The 6,378-nt window shown below is 30.9% G+C and overlaps 1 long non-coding RNA gene across 1 annotated transcript; it reads left to right on the top strand.

Annotated features, from left to right (window-relative positions):
* The first annotated feature begins 1,727 nt into the window (after positions 1-1,727).
* Positions 1,728-3,288, top strand: LOC108360703 (uncharacterized). Its single transcript, XR_001847170.1, has 2 exons — positions 1,728-2,959; positions 3,004-3,288. It is a non-coding gene; the product is annotated as an uncharacterized LOC108360703 (long non-coding RNA).
* Positions 3,289-6,378: the final 3,090 nt, after the last annotated feature.

The raw sequence follows: 6,378 nt of genomic DNA, 5'->3' as shown, positions 1-6,378 counted from the left end.
TAAATTTTTTGATTTTTGTATTAAGTTATGCTGCTTTTAATGATATACTAACTAATTATACAAAAAAATATACCCACTATGATTGAGCATGTATGATGCATAGCGATTTTGTTTAACAAGGAAACACTTACATACATATTTATGCAAATGTATGTACATATGTTTGTTTTGTAGTAATAGAAATGCATATGTTTGCAAACATACTAATACAACACTATACTATGTATTTTTTACATTATCTATTGTATAGGCGCTGTAATAATAATTTTTATAAGTCGTTGCTTTAGTGTTATATAATAAAAAATAAATGAATAAAAACGTATGTGAACATGTAGCGCTAAAAGAAAAAGCTTTTTAAGCCACTTTCACGATTTCATATTTGCAGACTGTTTGCTGGAGTTTGTTTGCAAAAAGGTCTCAAGCTTAGAAAACTATTTACTTTATAACAATTAAAGACAGTGCTGTCTTTGGCTATGCCGAAGCGTTCATATCTTTCATCAACATTAGAAAATCTCACCTAAAAGTACCTTAACTACTAAAATGAAGAAGTTTATCACAAAAAGAGCACAGATCTTGATGATTTTCTGTTGCTAACAATAGCTTTACGGTGTTAGCTGTCTAATTGAAGGATTTTCATTGCAAACTCTTTTATCTGAGCAATCAGTTGTATGGGAGCTAATCTTTTCGGTTCCGTCAAATGATTCATACAATAATACAACAATTTCAGCGGATATCCCTAAAACTGGAAGGCCCGGCACGTTCAACAGACAGGCGGGTATGGCTAAATCGACTCAGCACGCGTCCTGATAAATTTCCAATGGGTATTCCATTTGCCAAAACTCTGCAATAGAGATTTTCAACGGTTAAAAATTTCGAAATTTGAACAAATATGTACGTCTGAGCATGAATAACAATGCAACGTTAATTTTTCCAGCCTTTCTGACTATTGAGGCCGGCAATTAAATTCTAGAAAACGTCTCGTCTGTGATTAAAAATGTGCAACAAAAAAAGAGTTCCAATACATACGGAGTCGTTGCATATTTTTAGGCACACCTGTTATTCACTCACTTACTTGGCGATCTCTATTTGAGGTAGCGATTTTTTTATTTCTGCTACTCGGAAATTTTACTTGCAAATGAAACTTATTGGCCAGAAATTAGACATAACTCGGATATTATTTTCCTCAAGTTATTTAAATGATTTAAAGTGCCTTTTTAAAAATTTAATATCTGTGTAAAAAGTCTTCTGCAATATTACATACTTCCGCAAACACTCTGTATATGTTGGCAATTTTCCTCGAGAGAAAGTATATTTAATTTTGATTATTTTCATACATACATACATACACCACGCATATACAAACAAAAACTAAACAGGAACTTACATATACATATGTACATATGTAGTGTGTAAGTCCATGCAAGTAGTTAGCTTTAATGTTGATAAACATAAAAATATCTAAAACATTAAATTTATGGTGTTGGTAAAATATGGGTGAGTGGCTTGCAACGCAAAACCATTTCTGTCGCATATTGTAAATGTATATATTCTAAATACATACATACGTATATGTACATATGTGCATGCGTCCAGTCGCGTCAGACAGCCAAACAAACAAAAGGCAAACGAAAACTAAAAAGTCCATTTTTCTTTGCAAAAATCCGTCATTGATCTCTTTGCTGCTGACTTGACATGCGCTTAGACCGCCCTCTTGCAGCCACGCACACCTAAGTCAAAAATAATAAAAGGTTTAAGTAATTTAATTCAAGAAAATGATTGGAAAATTATTTGCTTGACTGCCGATTAACCGAAAAAACTGTCATACATAATTGCCAGCCGCAAAATAATTGCGAACCGTCTCCAAAAAATATACATGTACATGTGTATGTCCGTATGCGTATGTTAAAAAACCGCAAAAATATTTTCCCCATTTTAAATGAAAAAATATATGTATAGTTCTATTCAAGTTTTATAAAAAAATATATATGTATATATATATACATATATATATATATCTTTTCTGAATTGCTTTTTTAAGTTCTTTACACAACAACTAAATAAACAAGCCACACTAATTAAGTTTACGACTGTTAGATATGATTACAAAGAAAAAAACAAATAAAGTTACATACTACGAAACAGCAAGCGTGCTGTACTCCTGTAAACTTATATATTTTCTAAAGCATGCTAATTAGTATCGACTCAAGTCAACAAGCATGTGTTAGTGGAAAACTAAAGTTTATTCAAAAAATTAATACAACATTTATTACATACAAATTTAGCTGTTAAATACAATAACTACAAATTATGTACATGAATTGTAAAATGCCAAATGAACTAAGGAAATACATACGTATTGTGAAAAGAAATTGCAAAAATGAAATAAACACATTGCTAAACATTATAAATTTGTGCTGCTAGATTTTAATAATCATAAATAAACGCATACATTTATACATACATACTACATACCTATGAGTACATCTAAAAATATCAAATTGTGTCAAGGAAAAAGTTAAAAAAAAAAGGAAAAAATAACCCAAGAAATTAACCGTAATTGACATTTGCTGAGCCCGTTACATATTATCTACTGTGGTTTTTAAAATTAAAATCTACAACCTCTTAAGGAATAAATTCTTTTAAAAGAAAAAAAATATCATTGTAATTTTTGGCCTAATAACAATTATATTCAACAGCTTTAGTGAGCATGAGGTCGTTTTTTAACGAAAATGTTGTGGAATTATTATTGTTTTTCCATCACAGTTTTCATTAAAAAGCGGCCTCAAACTCAATACAATTGTTGAGAAAAATATTTTCAAAACATTTTAAGACCTTATCACTCTTATGAATAAGGCATGCAATTGATTTTCAGTTGAGGAATGTACTGCGACCAGGAATAAATAAGGCATACATACATATATGAGCAAACCCACGAGCTGTTACATTCTTCGACAAAAACGTGTGAATGGTGAGGTTGTGGTATGTAGCAAGAGCTGTAAAAAGTTAAATTCTAAATGCTCGAAAGTGCCCACATTATGTAGCTGTGGTTGTGGTGTATTATTACTGATGTAGCTAGCGAAATAGCTTGTGGCTTAACATTTTAAACTTTTAAAATTGTTAAATTTCAAAAATTACAAAATAGCTCCGACAGATATTCTGCATGCTGTCATATTTTTTAATTTGGTTGCACACTCTAGGAACTTCACAGATATATTGTATTTGATGCCCACACTTTCATTGCCTCTAACATGAACATTCTATTCGAAGACTTGTTAAAATTATTAAAAACTACAATTATGATTTTTTGAGTGACAATGAAAAAATGAGTAATTTCGGAACGTCTTCGCATAAATAAACGTTTAAGGGCTAAAACTGTACTTGATTCTTTTTTGTACTTATTTCTGAAACTCCATTGATTGAAATAAATGAAAGAAGCATGCTTAAGCGTTTTTTTAGTGACACTTAAAGAATAAACTCGAGAGATTCGCTCATATATGGCGACTCACACAAGTGTTCACATGTTGATTCCTTTAAATCATCAATCCAATTCAAAATTTTTTTTTACAAACATATTGTTTATGCTTTAACCAAAAATAAACTTATAACCAATATAGAAAAATTCAACAAGCTTTTGTCAGAATTTTTAACTTTTTGATAGAAATTTTTATAAAATTTTTGAATGTGCAGTTTTTAAGAACAATAAAGCGCAAGTTTTATGGAGTTGATTTTTAATATGTTTATTTTAATATAGGTATAGCAAGTGTATTATTGTAATTTTTTTGCGAACGGTCTTCGACATTTTATTCCATAAGAAATTCATGCCCAGTATATAATTTAAGGAGTTAAAATCCCTTACTGAGAGTGAAGAAGCCTTCCACTCTACATTCCTTTCTCCTTTCTTTTTGGTATGGAGTGACACAAATTGAAGGGTTTCTGCTTTCGCTACCCATAGAATCCTTTCCAAGGGGGTTTTGTAGGAGTTTTTTTTAAAGTTGCTTCCTTAATTCATAAAAATCGCACATTTTTAAAATAGCGGCTTTAGGCTTATATCAAATATGGTTTATTGCTACTCAAAATGTATATTGAAATTCATTTGTAATGGTAAATAATACAAACTTATACATTCACGTAAATTATAAATAGGACATGCCCGCCTAGAAGGAATGCAGGGAAGCAATTTTTAAGTGCTTCTTTGGTAAGCATTTTAGAATGTCTTCACTTATGAAGGCCATCGTAAATTATCTTCTGGGTGTTTTTATGCAAAAAAGGGCAAAAAGCCGTCAGCAAAAAAAAAAACAAAAAAAAAAGTATAAACACTGGGCCGTGTGAATAACAACTCAGACCTTTTACTTAAATTTACTTTGAATAAATCGAGAAAAAGGTCTGCATTTTTAATAAAAAGCAATCGCTTAGCTTTTATTCATATGGCCCCAATATCTTTATATAAAAACAACAAAATTGTAGCTTGAAGTACATTCTGAATATATGTATAAAGCAAGTAATTTTTAAGCAAAAAACAAAACCGACTTTCCGATTCCCATATAAAAATTTAAGAGTACCGTTAATTTCTTCATGATCCAATGGTCGGATCTAAACAAGTTGGTATGGGATCATCTCGGAGGTACCACCTTTCATTAAAAAAAAATAATATTTATAGAAATCGGTTAACGTGGTCCAAAGTTAAGCGGTAACTTACAAATATTCCAACCAATTAATATCCTCCTTTTTTGAAGTCGTTTAAAAATCAACATGTTCACACTTGTCTGAGTAACTACGTGCATACTATACATACGTTTTTTATTCTTTTTTATAATCTTCATGGCTTTTGTTGTGTTGTTTCTTTCAAAAAATACTAACTTAAGTGTACCTAAAAATATGCAAAAGAAAAAGTTCAATATTTAATATGAAACAGATGAATTTCGGCAGTGTGAAAGAGCACGTGTGTTCTCTAGATGTTGCATATTTTTAGACTCAGATCTTTGTTTTTTCAACTTTCAAAACTGTGAAAACTTAGCGTGGCTAATTTTAGAACTCCATTGCTATTTGAAATATAGAAATTTTGAAATAATTTAGTTTAGTATTGATGTGTAATTTCAGAACTGGCCTTCCATTCAAACGTATGGAAAAAATATAATTTGCATAAAAATTTCGACCGGCATGAAATGTGTTGTTCATGAAAACTCTGAAATTAGATTCGAGAAACGTTCGGTGTTCTACACCATGATGAAAATTTCATATTCACTGAAAGCTTTGATGTTGGCAGTTCAGTGTTTGGTTTAAGGGTGTGTTAGCAATAAAGGATTCAAGTTATCAAGTCCTTATTGAAAAATCCAAAAAATTTCTTATGTAAAAAGAAGCATGAGTTTAGAGCGATTGGATTGTTTGTTAAACCCAAAAATTAAAATTACAGCAATAAATTTGTTATCCATACAGAAACATATATTGCAGCGAAAAATCAAGCATCAACTAATCAAAGCATATGACATAATACATGCATACAACTAATCCAAACTAAATATACGTATCAATCATAAAGAAAAATCAAGCAACTGATCATAAAGTGAATATCATTTTTGAGTAAAATCAATAAACAACGATATCGATATCAAGCAAATAAAATTGTGAAAAATAAAACTATTCAAATATTTCATGAAAATGTGGGTTTTATTGTTAATTATTGGCAATATTTTGTTATATAGTTCCACTTAGAAAATTATTAATGTATTACATATTATTTTTGCTGAAAGTTCTAAGAATTATCGATAAATTTCTAAGAAAAACGAACTTACATACATTTCTATGTAGTAGGCTGCAAACATTAGTTATGCATGTACATACATTAGGGTGGCCCTTAAAAAATCAAATGAGCGATAGTTTTATTTACAACCCCTCAATCGGTAATACCACGGTCACGCCTTAAGGCCAAAATAGAGGGGGCATAACCATAACGCGCCTTAGCCATAACGTAGCAAAATACTTCAGGGCTGCTTACGAGTATGGCGAAAAACTAAAATTAAATAGATACCTGCGGTTATCGTTATGGCTCTGGCGTTGTAGTATGACACCAATAATCATTTACAGAACTTCCCGTTCGTTTTATCGGAACATTTAATTGCTGTTTTTATGGTTATGGCTATGGTATGGCACTACTAATTCAGCCTGTAACAGTCTCCAATCGGGACCAAAATTTATCTGTGATATCTTCGACCAGAACCACCCTAATGTGCATACATACATACATGTGTACTTATGATTAGCGGAATGTGAACCTTAAGCATTTTAGTGGGTGGTAACTGCAATTGCATGAGACTTATCATTAGCAGTATAAATGTCCGTTGAAAATATAAGATATTACATCAGCCAAATCGACATAGTTAC

The sequence above is a fragment of the Rhagoletis zephyria genome, unplaced genomic scaffold (assembly GCF_001687245.7).
Source record: "Rhagoletis zephyria isolate East Lansing unplaced genomic scaffold, Rhagoletis_zephyria_1.1 Rzeph_scaffold_00611, whole genome shotgun sequence".
Classification (NCBI taxonomy): Eukaryota; Metazoa; Arthropoda; class Insecta; order Diptera; family Tephritidae; genus Rhagoletis; species Rhagoletis zephyria.
This window is presented reverse-complemented; position numbering and strand designations above follow the sequence as displayed.